Below are 18,313 nucleotides of genomic sequence, written 5' to 3' on the forward strand. Positions count from 1 at the left end.
GAGGCAGGCAAGGGTCCCAGTGAGAACTGGCTTTGTCCCGACTCCCACGCCTCCAGCCAGCCCCCGCGGGTCCTCAGCCCTGGATCTGGTGGCCCCTAGGGGGCTGGAGGAAAAGATGAAGGCTTAGCAGGGTCAGGGGCCGGGGCAGGCTCCCGGGGCAGCTGAGCGTAGAGGCGGGCCTCCAAAGAACGCACGTCAGGCAGAAGGCCTGGCTCCCAGCTCCTGCCCAAACTGATTCTCTGTGTGGCCGTGGGTAAGTCACCCTCCCTCTCTGAGTCCCAATGTCCAGCTTTACCAAGGCTGCGTCTGGACTCTACTGGGATGGGGGCAGGAAGGAGGCAAGACGAAGCAGGCAGGGGCCTCGTCTTCAGGAACTCTGGAAATGACTAAAATTGGGGAAAGGAGGAGAAAGTATCATGTGGGAAGGGATACACATGGCAAAATCTGTAAACTGGGTTCACTGATCTCTGCCTTGCCTTCCTGCTTCTTTGTGAGAGCAAACAATAAACACCTGTATCTGCGTGTCACTTTTCAGTACTAGAGTGTCCTCCACTTCCTCCTCTTATTTATTTGCAGGTTGGCTCAGAAGCTGGGTGTCACCGTGAGGAAACAGGCTCCGAGGAGTTCAGGGACCCATGCAAGCTGTTCTCTCTGTATGGGACATTCTCCCTTCTGCAGGCGCCCACGTCCTCCGGTGTTCCCCTGTCACACTCGTGTCATTGCTGCCTATTCCCTTGTCAGCCTGCTCCCCAGTCTGTGAGCTCCAGGAGGGCAGGGTGCTGTCTCTCTGGGTCACATCCTAACACAGGGTCTGGGACCCTGGATGGCGATGGTGGGGGCCTGAGTCTGAGCTGGATCCCACCCAAAGAAAGGCCCAGAGCCAAGCAGGAGTGTTAAACAAAGAGTTCTTGAGGGCCGGCCCAGTGGCTCAGGCAGTTGGATCTCCGTGCTCCTAACTCCAAAGGCTGCTGGTTCGATTCCCTCGTGGGCCAGTGGGCTCTCAACCACAAGGTTGCTGGTTCAACTCCTCGAGTCCCGCAAGGGATGGTGGGCTGCGCCCCCTGCAACTAAGATTGAACACGGCACCTTGAGCTGAGCTGCCGCTGAGCTCCCGGATAGCTCAGTTGGTTGGAGTGTGTCCTCTCAACCACAAGGTTGCCGGTTCGACTCCCGCAAGGGATGGTGGGCTGCGCCCCCTGCAACTAGCAACGGCAACTGGACCTGGAGCTGAGCTGCGCCTGACACAACTAAGACTGAAAGGACAACAACTTGAAGCTGAACGGCACCCTCACAACTAAGATTGAAGGGACAACAATTTGACTTGGAAAAAGTCCTGGAAGTACACACTGTTCCCCAATAAAATCCTGTTCCCCTTCCCCAATAAAATCTTTAAAGAAAAAAAAAAAGAGTTCTTGAGAGAACTTTGAATTCAAAGTATTTGATACAAAAGCTTCAGGGAAGTCCTGGGAGAAATCAGAATTCTGGATCTCTTTACACATATTTTAATTCTATTTCAATTCATTTCCACAAGCATTTTTCTAATGCCTCCTTTGTGTTAGGCACTGCTGAACAACCTGAAAAAACCCTGTGCTCCTGGAGCTTACATTCGAATGGAGAGAGAGAGAGATGACAGACAAGCTAGAATGTAAGTCATACTGTACATTAGCCATAGGTGCCATAAAGAAGAAAAGAAAGTGAAAGAGTAGCATAAGACGTCGTATCCTGCAGCTGGTGTTGAAGGGTGCCATTTGGTCAGGGGACCTCACTGAGGTGAAGGAACAAGCAGTGTGGGTATCTGAGGGATGAGTGCTCCAGGGAGAGGGGACAAATGCAAAGGACCTGGGCAGGGCCAGCACGGAGACCAGATGGCTGGAGCCCGGCAAGCAAAGGAAAGAAGAAAGGAGATGAGTCCACAGAAGCAGAACTGTGGTAGCCTGGTGCAGGCCACTGTAAGGCCTTCCACATTTACTTTGAGGAAAATGGGGAGCTACTGGAGAGTTTGGCAAATAATAGGGTTGATTTTGAATTATAATGTTGGGAGGAGGGAGGAACCACCATCATATTTTTCTCTGAATCCAGCCTTGGTATGAACTCAGGTCCAACTAACTCCAAGCTCAGCATTCAGTGGTACTCCCGTGCCTCTGAGAAGGGTGATGCTGAAAGCAGAGGGGCCTCTTCACTTTGAGCGCCAAGCCCAGACCCGGGGGTGTGATGGGGGAGTAGAGGGAAGAGCCAGAGGCCCAGCAGGCAGCCTTCCTGGGCTCTGAGCAGCTCGGTGAAGGAGTATGGCTCCCTCTACAGCAGTAGGATGTGGCGTCTGCCCTCAGGCCCAGGCTGGGGATTGCATGAGGAAAAGGAGAAGGGAGAGATGAAAGCCTGGGCCGGCCAGTAGGCCCTGGGATTGCTCAGTAGTCTCAGCTGGAGTCAGTTCCAGGATCTCCTTGGTCTGGTCCTCCCCACCCCCAGGCTCCCAGCAAGGACCCCAGGTCACCCGGCCAGGTATCACAGAAGGTGCCTCCCATTAGACCCATAGAATGCTGGCAGGCCCCGAGGGAAGGGCGCTTCAGAGGAATTTGGCAGGAGCCACTGCTGGGTTACAAGAGGGAAGAGAAGGTGACCACAGAGGCCAGGGGGGAGGGTCAGGGCATCCTGATCACCGCCTACGTGGGATCAGCACCTTCCCACTCGCCATTCAAACCCGGAGTAGAAAGAACCCAGTTAGGAGGTGTATGAGCTGCATGACTTTGAGCAAGCAGCTGGGGACTCCCTGTGCCTCAGTTTCCCCAACTGTGTCATGGCGAGAACATGCTACTTCAAGAGGCTTAAAAGATGGTACAAGTCAAGGGCTTCACACCGAGCCTGGCACACGAGCGTCCCTCACACAATGGTCCCTCTCATCAGCACTCAGTCAGTCCGGTGACTTCTCTCCCCGTGTGCCCCTCATCCCTGGAGCTGGGCTGGGCTCAGCAGTCGGGAGAGCAGGGGGACTTCTGGGCTCAGCCTGAGGGGAGTTCCTGGGCTAGCGGGGTTGAGGCAAGAACCTAAATAGGACACCAGAAGTGAGCTGGCAACCCACAGGGCTCTCTGAAACTTTTGTTTTCTGCTTCACCCACAGTGAGAAATACATCTTTCATTATGACTCAGCATAAACATTCACAGATATGCACAATGGAAATTAAACTTTCATGAAATAGTACTTGCCCTCACTCGCTGTGACGCACTCTATTTTCTATTTTCTTCCATTTCATTAAAAATATTAAATGCTGGTCACAACCCAAACATAAAAAAGATTAACGAGCTAATGTGAATCTCCAGCCCCGGGCCTGAAACGCAGTTGGGGTCACGACTGGCCTGGGTCAGGTTGTGTGGGCTGGCAGAGAACACGGCCATCGCCGTGGGACTGTCCTCATCAAGTCGCCGCAAGGCCAGTGAGAGACCTGAAGAGAAGACCCAGGAGGCAGGTGCTCCTGAGTAGCTGCTTCCGTCCAGACCCTCTCAAGGAGGGCACTTCTGCCCAGAAGAGCCACCCCTGGGGGAACTACAGGGGTTATATTTAGGCAGAGAAGTCCAAATAGCAGCAAATTAGCATGGGGGTTTGCACAGAGCCTTTGCTGCCAGACTGCCTGTCCAAATCCTGTCTCCATTACCTCCCAGCTCCACGGCCATGGGCAATGCCTCTCTATGCCTCAGTTTTCTCATCTGCAAATTGGGGATGATAATAAAGGATTCTCTGAAGAGAGAGAGAGAGAGAGAGAGAGAGAGAGACCTATTAACATTTTTATTGCTCAGTCAGATGGTGTCTACTGGTTGGAGGCCAGCCAGTTGTGTGCCAAAATATGCCATGTGGGACCTCCGGGTAGAGCTGTCTCTCTCCACAGACCCCACACCAGGGAGCCAGGTCCTCCTTGACACTAGTGGGGAGTGGGTGGGGGAGGGGGTCAGGTCCAAACAGCCCAGCCCAGGCGGCGTGGACAAGGGTCCCTGACCACTGCCCTCTGCGAGGGCACTGTCTTGCCCTGGAGTCAAACAGCTCCACGTTCAAACGCCAGCTCTGCTAGTTCCAAGTTTCATGACCTCGACGCAACCTCCGTGAGGCCTGCTCTGGCATCTGTACAATTGGGAAGGTCCCCGTCTCGCAGGGGCTGCTGTGAGGATTAAATAAGGCGAAGCATGGCGTGAACTAGCCCCGTGCTTGACACTTGGCAAGGGGCATGACAAATACAAGAGGCCTTGCTCCTCTGTACCTCTCTGCCCAGTTCCCACCCCCGTTCTCCCCAGAAACCCCCAGCTCCCAGCACAGCCTCTTCCCGAGGCTCTTCCGGGTGCTCGGCTTTGTAAACAGGTCTTGTGGCGGCAGCAGCAGCAGCAGCAGCAGCAGCAGCAGCAGCAGCAGCAGCCTTAATTTTAGTTCTGGGCTGGGTAATTTCGCTTGATTACAGACCCTGTCAGTGCACCAAGCACTGTCGCTGCTAGGAAGCCAGCAGGCCTCGGCAGGACAGGGCTGGAGCACACGCTCACACATGTGCCCACACACATGCCCACACACGTGGGGCACAGCCTCGTGTGCACACACATGCACCATTCTTCTAGTACCAGGGCCCAGGGGTCCTCAGACAGGCTGCATACACACTGTTTGAGCCCACACTGATTCCTATAGGAAGGAGCTGAAAACAACACATGTGCACACGTGACCGTCCCTGCAGTGGATGACAGCTCTAACAGTAAGGAGAGGGGGACAAGCATAGGAAAGGTTTTAGGACAAGCACTCTCACTTATCCACCCCTTCCAGAATCTTCAGTCTCTCCCTTGCCTGTGGTGCCCAAGGAAGAGCACAAGAAAAACAGATGACCCATGTGTTCTGCTCTGAGACCTCCTCAGGGCTCTGTGCGTGTGAGCACGTGTGAGTGTGTGCCTGTGTCTGGGTAGGTGCATGAGTGTGTAGACATGAGGCAGGTCAGACATCTACTGTGAATCTTGACCTTGACCCTGGGATCAGCGGTGAATAAGACAAGGGATGCCTGACAATAGCCACAAACACATAACATACAGTTGATCGTCACTATTTACCGAGCTCGTGCTCATGAGTGTGCCTCCTAGCTAACATTTATTTGTACCCCCAAAAGTCAGTACTCGCCATGCTCAGTCATTCTCGGACATGCACGGAGCAGTAAAGAACTTGAGTGGCCCAACACACATGCTCCCAGCTGAGGGCCAACAAGGCGACATTCGGCCACCCCGTTTCAGCTCTCATGCTATAAACAAATGACCTTCTCGCAGCCTATTGAGTTTCAGGTTTTTCACATTTTTGTGCTTTTTGTTGGACATTTTGCTGTTGCAAGGAACCCCCAGTGCAGTGCTGAAGTGCTACCTAGTGCTCCCAGTTGCAAGAAACTGCCTCCCAGAGCAAACACGAGTGCTAGGTAAGCTTCTTTCCATCACGAGCTTTGGGGCTGCTGGCCATGAGATCACGGTTAATGAACCAACAATATACAGCCGGTCTTGTCTCACGATGGGTCGACATGATTTTTCAACGTTGTGGTGGTGCAGTGATGTGCCTTCAGTAGAAAACGTACTTTGAATTGTGATCTTTTCCCAGGACAGCGATCTGGGGTATGTTACTGCCTCGTGATGCTGGACAGCAACTGCCAGCCACAGCTGCCGGTCAGGTCAGAAATCATGAGGGTAAACAACCGCTCCTCTACAGTGTCCCGTGTTGTCAGCGTTTTGTGAACATGGTGTTTTATGTTGTGGCCTCCCATCATGTCTGTAAAACGCCCATCTGTGTCTCCAGCTTCTGGTGAGAAGAAAAGAAGGCAGGCAACGACTCTTGAGATGAAACTCAAGATAACGGCCCAGCTGTAGGCTAACAGACGTGTTCTGAGCACGTGTAAGGTGGGCCGGGCTAAGCTGTGACGTGCAGAAGGTTAAGTGTATTACGTGCATTTTCAACTTAACAATATCTTCAAGTTCTGATGGGTTTATCCAGACATAACCCCGTCTTCGTCGAAGGGCATCTGTATATGAAGTAAGGTGTCTATAACCAGAAACATAAGATTAAGCATTGATCGGTTGACAAAAATATTATCACCAGAGGCTTTCAGGAACCCCGTGCTGCATTTCTCCAGAGCGGTGGTTCTGTATTTGCTAACTCAGTGTTCATGGCAAGTTTTTAGAATATAACTACTGTGAAGTATGAGAATCAACTGTAGTTACTGCGAAGTGCCATGAAGAAATAACACCAGCAAATGCACTGCAGCGGTGAGCGATGTCACTGGGTGATCAGGGCGGGCCTGAGGCAGTGACAGTGGTGGGACGAGGGGTAAGACAACAGCCATGGGAGGTGCTGAAAGAGGCCATTGTGCTGCAATGAGCAGCAGCTCAGGGGCTCTGGGGACCACGAGAAGGTGGATGTGCCCAGGGCAGAGCACAGGGCAGGAGGGCAAAAGAGGCTGAGGCCGGGGAACTGGGCTGGCCCAGGCCACACAGCGCCTTGCGAGCTCCAGAAAGGAACTCACGATCGTTTTCCCAGTCAAGTTGGAAAGTGGGCAGTGTCGGGATTAACTATCCCTGCCGTGTGGGCCATGCCCCAGAAGGGCCAACACAGTTACAGCAAGGGGGGTGTCGCAGGAACCCGGGAGGGGAACCAAGGTAGTGGTTCTGCGTCTCCTCATGGAGATTCAGGAGTTACTCCTGAGACAGGCGGGAACGGCTGGCTGATGCGGTTAACACTCACAGAACCGGGGGACCAGCAGCAGCAGCTGGTCTGCGGCTGGCTAAGTGAGGACGCCCAGATACCCACGCGGAGCTGTCAAGGACACAGCTGGATCAGGGGTCTGGGCTGGGTGGGGCACATGCATGGGAGTCGCACGTGTACCCTGAGGGAAATCTTCCCAGCCAGGCTGCCATCAGGGCGTCGACAAGACTCCCTCTAAGGGGATTTCACTGGCCCCGCTACCCTACCCCAGCCCTGGCCCCCAGGCGACTTCCTGTGCTCGACCAACACAAAGTGAAACCCTGAGAAACCTCTCCACACGCAAACATGGATATTCCCTTTTTAAAAGACTTAATTCAGTCCAACAGGTCACGTGTTCCGGGCCTCCCCACTTTCATGTCAGCTGCTCCTCCCTGCAGATCTTTCCTTTCTTTAAATGCTACTCATCCTTTCAGGCCAAACATCCCATTGCTTCTGCCAGGAGGATTTCTTTGACTGCTCTGCCCCACAACTGACCCGTGACATTTGAACCCCCACAGCCCTGATGGCCTGAGTTCCACAGCCTCTGTTCTCAGCATGCATACCCGCCCCCAAAAGCAGGGCTTAGGTCTCCTGACTTTCCCTTCCACCCTGTGAGATCCCCTGGGCCCAGCCCTAACAAGAGGGGGTGCAGGAGATCAGAAGACTAACACCAGTCAGGATCAAAGCCAAGATTCCTGCAGGACTAAAGTTGAGGGCTGAGGCTGTGCTCCATTAGGGCTCCAGCTGGGCCCAAGTTCAAACTGAGGAAGGGGCTGCAGAAAGTACTGGCGCTGTGGGCGGAGCCAGGGCTGAGCGTGGAGTCAAGGTCAGGACTAAGCCTCACGGTGTCTTGTGCTGAATCATGTAGTGTGTGAGGCAAATTTGTTCCCATGGCTGCTGGGCCGAGAGGCTGAGGGGGCCCTGCAGCCTTCCTCAGAGGCTGGCCCAGGGCCATCTGCCTCCCACCTGACTCCACCGTCCTCTGGATGCCCAGGAGGGGCCCTGCCTGGCAGAGATCTGTTCAGTGAGAGCCCAGAGTTGCTCTGTGCCAGCACCATGCCTGGTTGAAATGTGGGCCACACCGGTGCCATGGCGATGCCACCACTGCCAGCCTTTCCCATTCAGTAACCATGGGAATGTGTGCAGGGCTGCGGCTGCTTACGCAACACCTCCGAGGCAGGGGGACAGCCTGCCCAGCACCTCCATCCCCTCTGCCCGCTGGCCTGAGCTGCTCCACAGGAGGGACGCAGAGACGGTCTGTGAACTCGGGTTATGTCATCCCACCTGCCATCCCCAGGACCCCCCCGCCCCGCTCTGTGTGACACACACACACAGAGCACCATCTCTGGAAGGGATGCTTGGTCTGGGGGGAAGTGGGGAGGAAAGAGAAAGAAGACACAGGGGTGGGGGTTGGGCAAGCAGAGGAGAATTCTGACAGATGCGGATAGCTGGCCATCTGGACGCACGTGAAAGGCTCCAGCCTCCTTCAGCCAGCCCCAGGTCCCAGATGTCCAGTATCATAGAGACAGGCCAGCTGCCTGATGGATGGTTCTGTCACTTCCCACAGCTGGAAGCTGGGGCCCCATAAGGGAAAGAAAGAGACAGAGAGAAACAGAGAGACAGGGACAGAGAGAGAGACAGAGGGAGAGAGAGAGACACACACAGAAAGAGAGAGAGAGAGTCTGAAAGACATACAGGGGGAGAAAAAGAGACACAGATACTGAGAGAGAGAGAAAGAGAGAGAGAAAAAAAAGAGAGAGATACAGAGAGAAACAAAGAGTCTGAAAGACAGAGACAGAGAGAGCAAAAGAGACAGACAGATACAGAGAGAGAGAGAAAGAGAGATGCAGAGAAAGGCAGAGCAGGGAAGCACCAGAAGAGAAAAACCCACACAAAGAAGCTCATACAGACCAGACAGGACAGACTCTCAAAAAAAAAAAAAAATCCCAAACATCTGCGGTTTTTCCTTCTTGCTGGTTCCCAAAGACTGGCTCCCAGTCTGAAGGCAGCCCAGTTCCTAATGGTTCCAGGACCCTGGCCCCTGGAAGCCCCAAAGTCTGGAGGGTGAGGCCATCCCAGGATTGCTGGGCTGGACACGCCCGGGTTCCAGAGGGCAGAGGGCATGGGCAGGTGCCCGGATCTTTCCATGCCCCGGGCCCCCTGCCTGCAGGCCTCTCCCTCTGTTGCCTTGTCTGGCTCTCCCTCCAGCTTGCCCTTGTCACTCAGCATCACCACCCTGCCTGAGCCCCCTCTTTCAACCACCAGCCTTTGGCAGGCTTCCCCTCATCACCGGAAACTCAGCTCCAAATCCTCCTTTCCCCTCAACACCAGCCTTCGTCCTGGTTGACCCCAAGGCCAAGCACATGACCTTCTTCCTGCTGGCCTTGCGTTCCTTTGCAGCCCTTCTCTCCAGGGCCCCTCTGCTGGCTCGCAGCAGCCACGCCTTCTGCTCCAGGCAGAGCCCTTGCCACAGCTACAAACCACACCATCAGTGACATGCATCCTCTCGGATGGCAGTCATCTACCCTGCCAGGTCTCCTTCTCAACACCCCCACCCAGATCGCTGACGTGGATCAGATCCCATGCTCATCCACACAAGGGCTCGTTTGCAAATATGGCCAAGCCTGGAGTGCCCCTGTCTCCTGGGCAAAACCCCACCGTGAATAAGCTCAACTTGGCCTTCTCTGTGCCAGACACTCTCCTCTAGGGAAAGTGGTGTTACTCTCAGTTCACGCTCTGAGGTTTGCAGCTGGGCCGTCAACACTGCCTGACAACTGGCCACACTTCCTTCCGACTTGTTCTCTCCACCGTCTGCACTATTATTTCCAAGCCACTTTGTTCTCCTCAAGACCCCCACTGACGCCCGACTCGCACCCCCTGGCAGACAACCTTATCTTCACGGTGAATGAATGCAGGAGCCAGCAGCCGGCTGCCTGCACCCGCCCGTCCTGAGGCCCACACACCTGCCTGCTTCTGCCGCCATCCCCGGGGCAGAGACCACCCTTCCCAGGTCCAGGTGCCCTCACGTGGCATCTGGGCCCACTTCCTCATTCCTTCTCAGGGACCTCGCTCTGTGGCTTGACCTAACCACCATCTGTCAAGGACTCCAATATCCATCTCATCACCATTTATCCAGGTTGTCCTTTTGCAACAAAACAAATGCACCCCACATTCCCCTCCCAATACCGTCCCAGACAAGCCTCAGTAAAGGGTGTGTCTATGCGGCCCGCCTCCGCTTTCTCATGGCCAACTTACTTTGAGCACCCTCTAGTCTGGCTTCCACATCTATCTTTTGCCACAACTGCTCTTGCCATGAGCTCTACTGACACATCCAGGGGCCACTTTGCAAGCCATGTCTTCAAAGGCTGCGTATTAGCACTCACTCCATCTGCTGGTCTCTGTCTGCTGCGCTGCTCTTTGCTTGGTCCCCAAGATTCCCGTTCATCTGGATTTCCCTCCCACCTCTCCATCTGCTCCGTCTCAGCCTCCCCCATGGCACTTGCTGCTCACCCCACCCTCATCTCAGAGAGCTCTCCATTTTTTCTCACTACAATCCAGCCACAGCAGCTTATCAGCCCCCAAAATGCCACATTCCTTCCTACCCCAGGGCCTTTGCACAGGCTGTTTCCTCTACCTGAGATTTTTATCCACTTCTTTACCTGGCCAACTCATATTCATGGTTCTAATCTCAGCTTAGGTATCACTTCTTCCAGGAAGCCTTTATTTTTACCCCCCAGACTGGATTTGGTCATTCAGCCATTTGTCCTTTTGGTACTCTATTTCTCCTTTGTATACCTATTGCCATTATTATGTAATTGTTTGAATGGCATGATTGTCTCCTGGTACTGGACATCTGTCATGCTTGTGGCCAGCCAGCATGTCCTGAATGCCTTTCCTATGTCTGAGGACCTTGCCCCAGGATGCAGGCCTCCTCCAAGGTAGAAGTCAGAACGCGCTCTCCCATGAAGGGAGCTAGCAGTCAGGGTCAAGAGCAAGGCTGTGCCATCCGTGACAGACAGCCCTGTGAGGCTTAGGTTTGGAAGAAAGCAACAAGAGGAAGCCAGTGCCAGGTGGAAGTGAGTTTTTGGCAAGCACAGTATGAAGGACTTTGGCTTTTCAGGACAGCCTTGTGGTGTTCTGGCCTTCGGTCTCCAGTGTTACTGCTGTGAAAAGCTGTGTCTGCGACCAAAACTGGTAGAGTGGGAAATGTGCCCGAGCGGTCTCCTGGTGTGGGGTGGGCACTGCTCCTGGCTGCACTCCTGGAGATCGGTGAGCTCCCTAAAGTTCTTGAATACACTGTGCTTCTGCTTAACCCAGCGTGAGGGCTCCTGTTATCTGCAGCGGGGAGCTCTGACTCATATCCTCCCTAATCAGCCTCTAAGCCTCTTGAGGAGCAGCATTCTGGAGTTGTTGGCAGCTGTGCTTATAGGCTGTAGCAACTAGTTAGCAAATACTTAGCAAGTGAATGAATGAGTGGCCCAGCAGAGCCCAGAGCCCTAGCAAGGAACACCCAGGAACATCCCTGGGGGAGAGCAAAGCCTGGGTCTTATGCCCACCATCCTGTCCTGCCATACCCTTCCTTATAAAAACATTGCTCCCCAAGCTGAGATCAGCCACATTCTTGCTTCTTGCCCAGCAGATGGTGGTGGCGCTCAGCCTGGTGGGACTCTAGGGTTTATATAACCAGCCCAAGTCCCCTCCTCCAGGAAGCCTTCCCTGATCACTTCTGTCCTCTGAGCTCCCACAGCCCAGAGTCTGAGCCCCACATTCCTGTTCTTACTTACATCCAGGTTCGGGTTCCTCCCTGGGAATCTCCCCAATATTCCTGGGCTCCCCAGGGACAGGGAGTGGGCCCCTGATTTTTATTCTTGCCTCCTCCCCACAGTGTGGAGGAGCACAGACTCACCTCAACAGAAGGGAAGTATCTTCCTTCCCTTTAGGAAACTCCTTTCAGGCCCTGAGGGGAGACTGGCTGGAAGGAAGACCCTGCAGTGGATGATGGAAAATCCTACTTTCCCCATCCAAAACCGGGGTCTCAGGGACACTTGCTCCTATTCTGAACCCTGTACAGAGACTCTAATGAGCACTGATTCGTCTGTCTCTTCAGCTCTCACTTTTCTTATCAGCATCTTGCTCCTCGAGACTGGGGTCTGGAGGAGATTGGGGGTGTCCCATTCCTCCTCTCCTCCAGGAGGCTCCTGCCCCCATGCGGACTTCCTGTGTCCCAGGCCCCGCCCAGGAGCCCTGTGTCCATCTCCAGTGTTGGGGCCTCATTCAAGGTTCTTGGCCGCAGTTATTCTGCCACCTGGTGGCAAAGTTGAGCATTGTACACCTCAACTCCCTCATTTCCTGCATTCTGATGTCCCTTCTAAAGACGTCTCAGAAGTCACCTAATGTCCAGCTCTTTTCTGCTACAGATGACGATGCTGACTCCCTGAGAAGGGGAGGGTTTACCCATCAAGGGATCAGCCCAGAACCTCACTGTAGCCTCAGGGCAGGGATCCCCATAGTGGAGGAGACTAGAACAGTGGCAGGGATGTGAGGCTCCAGTTGACATGGAAAGGAGCAAGGAGCCGACTTACAGCCATAAAGGAAGCCCCTAGGGAAGGACAGACAAGTTACAGAGCAACCTGCTATCTCTGCCACCACCACAAACTCACCGCTAACACTAACTGCTAACCACTAACACTGACCCCTAACTTACTGCCAACAGTAACTGCTAACACCAGTTAAACTCCGAGGGAACCACTCTCTCGGGTTGACAAAGATATTGTTAATAATAATGATGATGCAGAAAAACCAGCACACTTAGACTGCTTCTGCAAGAATATACTGGGCCAGCTTTTCTTGGAGGCATTTGCCAACGGGAATTAAAACACGTATCATGTGATGGCATTGGCTCAAAAATTCTAGGTCTAGGAGTTTCTTCTGAAGTGTTTATCTTTTTGAGGTTTATATGAAGAATTGCACGCAAGGAAGTTTGTCATCACAACTATTTATAAATAAAATTGGAGCAACCTTCACCAATAGATTTGTTGAATGGTTATTGGCTAAATAAAGAATATTAGATAGAATTTACAAATTACGTAGCAAAACAAAAGGTTTGCAAGTGTTCTGCAGCAACCATTCATTTGCTCTTTTCTAAAAACAATTTTATTGAGATATACGCGGAATTTAGATGTCATAAATTTCAGCCACTTAAAGTGTACGATTCACACAGGAGATCCAAGATGGAGGAGCAGCTAAACACTGCGCCTGCTTCCTACGTGAGCAAATTAAAATTACAACTAAGCTAGAGAACAACTAACCTGGAGAACCATCTGAAGTCTGGCTGACAAGTTTTCTAACTAAGAATATAAAGAAGCCACGTGGAGACTGGTGGGCTGGGCAAAGACACGGAACTGGCTAACCCCAAACCTCCGTGTGGTGGTTGAGAAGCCGGAGGGACATCTCAGCTGCGGAGGTTTCTTCCCCAAGGAGCGAGATACCCCAGCCCCACACCGGCCTCCCCAGCCAAGAGGACCCTCCACACACAACATCTGGCTGTGAAAAACAGTGGGGGTTCCAACCATCAGGGTGGGCAGGAAACCCAGGCGTCCTCTTAAAGGATCATGCACAGACTCTCTCACCCAGGCACTCACCTTGGGCTCCAGCAGAGGCACAGTAACTCGAGGGGTGTTGGAGACATACGGGGGAAAGACTGAGTTGTGTTGCTTCAGCTAGAGGGATGGAGGACTGTCAGCATTTGCCCTGTGAGGAGGTCCTCCTCGGTGCAGCTGGCAGGCAGGCGCCAGCTTTCCTGTGTTGAGCACGCCCCCTGCACTTACAGCCAAATCTGAATTTGATTGGCCTGGTGAGGTCCGAAGCTCCAACCTGCTGCCTCACCTGGGATCCAGCCCCACACAACACCACCAACATTGCAGGCACTTTCTCCTCAGCAGCCAGCCACGCCCACATTGCACTCTTTTTTGGAAAAGTATCAGAGTCTGTGGGCCCCTGACCTCCCTGTGCTCTGACACTTTTTCTGAGTTGCTCCAGGCTCAGCACTGGCACTGAATCAGAATTTACATTAACCCGGTGACCACAACTCTTCCCATTCTAGTGACTCCCTGAGACCTTGTCTCACCCAACTTGTGTACCGCATGAGGCTTTATCAGTGGCTGAACCTTAAGGGAGCTGGCAGGTGGCAGGAAGCCTCAGGGTTTCCTGGCATTTTGCAGAGCTACTCTAGGCCTGGTACTTGTGGCAGATGTCCTCGGTTTGCAGCGTGGCCTCTCCCACATGCCTCCAGGGCTAGCACAGGCAGTGAACTACTGTGGATCACTTTGTAGCTCCTACCAGGTAGTCCCCGGCTAATCACAGGTAAAGGGGCCTGCACCGGAGCCCCTCCCAAGAGGCCCCAGAACCAACATACTTGGAGGTTAGCTTCAGACCACAGCAGAGCACCACCCAATTAGCCCCACAGGGGGCATACCCAAAGGGTGGTCTCAACAGGCACCGGAGCCCACTGGGGCAAATCCCACTCAGTGGGGTAAGTCCCCACACAGCAGCCTGTAAGCTGTGGATGTGACCAAACCCCACAGCCAATCAGCCTGAGGGTCAATCCCACCCACTGATGTGCCAATAGCAATCAAGGCTTAACTATAACAGGAGGGCACAAACTATCCACACAAGGGACACTCCTGGAGCCACCCAGGGCAGGTGACCAGGGAGACTGTGCCACTGGGCCCCACAGGAAACTACGTAAAGCCACCCAGCCAAGAGACTGAGGGATGTAGGAGATCTACTTAATACATAGAAACAAACACAGGGAGGCAGCCAAAATGAGGACACAAAGAAATACATCACAATTGAAAGAACAGGAGAAAAATCCAGTAAAAGAACTAAATGAAATGGAGGCAAGCAACCTGCCAGAGACAGAGTTCAAAATAGTGGTTATAAGGATGCTCAAGGAACTTAGTGAGAACCTCAACAAAGAAATTACAAGCATAGAAAAGGGACATAGAAACCATAAAAAAGAACCAGTCAGAAGTGAAGAATACAATAACTGAAATGAAGGATGTACCAGAAAGAATCATCAGCAGACAAGATGAAGCAGAGGATAAAATCAGCAATTTGGAAGACAAGGTAGCAGAAAACACCCAACTGGAACAGTAAAAAGTAAAAGGAATAAAAAATATGAGCATAGTTTAAGAGACATCTGGGACAACATCAAGCACAGCAACATTTGCATCATAGGGGTACCAGAAGGAGAAAAGAGAAAGCAAGGGATTGAGAACCTATTTGAAGAAATAATGACTGAAAACTTGCTTAACCTGGCAAAGAAAATAGACATATAAGTCCAGGAAACACAGAGAGTCCCAAACAGGATAAACTCAAACATGCCTACACCAAGACACATTATAATTAGAATGGCAAAGGTTAAAGATAAAGAGAGAATCCTAAAAGCAGCAAGAGAAAGGCAACTAGTAACTTATAAGGGAGTAGCTTATAAGATTGTTGGCTGATTTCTCAACAGAAACTTTGCAGGCCAGAAGGGACTGGCACAAAGTATTCAACATGATGAAAAGCAAGGACCTACAACCAAGATTCCTCGGCCCAGCAAAGCTATCGTTTAGATTCAAAAGACAGACGAAGAGCTTCCCAAACAAGAAACAGCTAAAGGAATTCATCATCACCAAGCCAGTATTACAAGGAATGTTAGAGGAATTTCTTTAACATGAAAAAAAAAGATCAAAATTATGAGTAATAAAATGGCAATAGCTACATATCTATCAACATTTGCTTTCAATGTAAATGGGTTAAATGCTCCAATCAAAAGATATAGGAGGGCTGAATGGATAAGAAAACAAGCCTCTTACATATGCTGCCTCCGAGAGACTCACTTCAGATCAAAAGGCACACACACAGACGGAAAGTAAAGGGGTAGAAAAAGATATTTCATGAAAGTGGAAATGAAAAAGGAAAAAAAAGCTAGGGTAGACATACTTATACCAGACAAAGTACTTTAAAACAAAGATTATAACAAGAGACTGGTAATCCCACTTCAGGGTATTTATCTGAAGAAACCCAAACCCTACTTCAAGGGGACGTGTGCATCCATATGTTCATTGCAGCATTGTTTACAGTGGCCAAGATGTGGAAGCAGCCTGGGTGTCTGTCAATGGATGAATGGATAAAGAGGAGGTGGTACATACATACAATAAAATATTGCTCAGCCAGGGAAGGGAATGGGTGCCTGCCATCTGTGGTGGCAGGGATGGACCTGAGAGTGTTGTGCTGAGTGTCAGAGAGACAAAGACAGATGCAATGTGATTTCACTTAGATGTGGAATCTAAAGAACAAAATAAACAAATAAATAAAACAGAAACAAACACAGATACAGAGAACATATTGATATTTGCCAGGTTGGGGTGAGTGAAAAAGGGGAAGGGATTAAGAAGTACAAATTGGTTGTCACACAGTAATCATGGGAGGTAGGGCACAGCATAAGGAATACAGTCAATAAAGTTGTAATAACTATGTTTGGTGTCAGATGGGTACTAGATTTGTTGGGGTGATAGATGGGAGGGGGTTGGGGGGCAGGGTGATAAAGGTGACGGGATTAAGAAGTACAAATTAGTAGTTACAAAATAGTCATGGGGATGTAAAGTAAAGCACAGGGAATCTAGTCAATAATATAGTAATAAGTATGCATAGTGCCAGGTGGGTACTAGATTAGTCGGGGGGACCATTTCTTAAATTATATAAATGTCTAACCATAAGCTGCACCCCTGAAATTAATATAAAATAATATTGAATATCAACTATAATTGAAAAATTAAAAAAGGGAGGGAAGGGGAAGAAGAGGTCCAAATTTCCAGGTATAAAATAAATAAGTCATGGGGATGTAATGTACAGCATAGGGAATATAGTCAATAATGTTGTGATAGCGTAGTATGGTGTCAGATGGTTGCTGGACTTATGGTTATCACGTCTTTAGGTCTATAAATGTTGAATAACTATGGTGTACACCTGAAACTGATATAATATTGTATGTTCACTATATTTTAATAAAAATCTAAAAAAATAAAATAAATTGAAAAAGTGTACAGAAAAATAAAGTGTACGATTCAGTGGGTTTTTTAGTATATTCACAGTGTGCAACTATCACCATGATCTAATTCTAGAACACTTTATCACTCCTAAAAGAAACGTCAGATCCATCAGCGATCGGTCCCCATTTCCCTCTCCTCCCAGCCCCTGGAAACTTCTAATCTACAGTCTACCTCTATGGATTTGCCTATTCTGGACATTTTCACATAAAAGGACTCATATGATATGTAACATTTGTGACTACTTCTCTCACTTAGCATGTTTTCTAGGTTCACCCAGGCTGTATCGTCAGGTATTTCATTCCTTTGTATTGTAGAACAATATTCTATTGTGTGGATAAATCTCATTTTGTTTATCCATTCACGAATTGATGGACATTTGGGTGATTTCCATCTTTTGGCAAAATGAATAATGCTGTTATGAATATTCATGGTCAAGTTTTTGTATAGACATATGTTTTCCATTCTCTTGCCTACGTACCTGGGAGTGAATATGCTGTCGTATGGTAACTCAATGTTGGACTTTTTGAGGAATGGCCAGACATTTGCCAGAGCAACTGCAGCATTTTCCGTTCCCACCAGCAATGTATGAGGGTTCCAATTTCTCCCCATCCTCAATGACACTTGTTATTGTCTATTTTTTACATTTTAGCCTTCCTAGTGGGTGTGAAACAGCGTCTCCTTGTGGTTTTGATTTGCATTTTCCCAATGACTAACGATATCGAGCATCTTTTCATGTGCTTATAGGACATTTTTATAACATGTATGTTAATTGTAAGCATAAGAAACAAGAGATAAATTTATAAATATAATATGATCTCAAGATATTTCAAAAATGCAGAGAAAATTCTTTTCAGAAACATACAAAAATATCAACGGTGATTGTCCTTGGGTAATGAGATTATGGCTGATTTTTATTTTCTGTTTTAATCCCTTGTTTATCTCCCAAATGCCCTGCAATGAGTATGACTTCTTGTATGAGCTGGGACTAAAGGAGGGGGTTTGACAGGGTTTTTAGACTGGGGCCACACCTTGTCATTTGTCTCACCAGGGAGGGGCTGGGCAGTTGGCAGCATGGCCAATAATGTGACCTTGGGTTTTATATGCTGCATCTCCTTTCACTGAACCCCCTTGACTGTAGGGGCACAGGGTGTCCATCAGAGCAAGAGTGGCAGGGAAAGCTTTCTGGAGGCCAGGGAATGGGGCTGAGTTTGCAATACAGATCTGCTGTGGGTAGACCAAGAAGGAGAGAGATTTCGTTCTGATCTGCAGTGTCCATTTCTGCCTGTTCTCTGTCCTGAAATCTCCTTCCACCACCATCAGTCAACAAACACATCCCCAAGGACAGTGCCCAGTTCTCGTTCTCCTCCTTCCTGCCAAGGAGTAGGGTACAGGAGAGATGGACCATGATGATATTACCTCAGGGTCCTCACGTGGTGGAGGAGGGGGCAGCAGGCTGGGCACACAAGGAAATCACACAATGGAG

This window comes from Rhinolophus ferrumequinum, chromosome 20, assembly GCF_004115265.2.
Source record: "Rhinolophus ferrumequinum isolate MPI-CBG mRhiFer1 chromosome 20, mRhiFer1_v1.p, whole genome shotgun sequence".
NCBI classification, from domain to species: Eukaryota; Metazoa; Chordata; class Mammalia; order Chiroptera; family Rhinolophidae; genus Rhinolophus; species Rhinolophus ferrumequinum.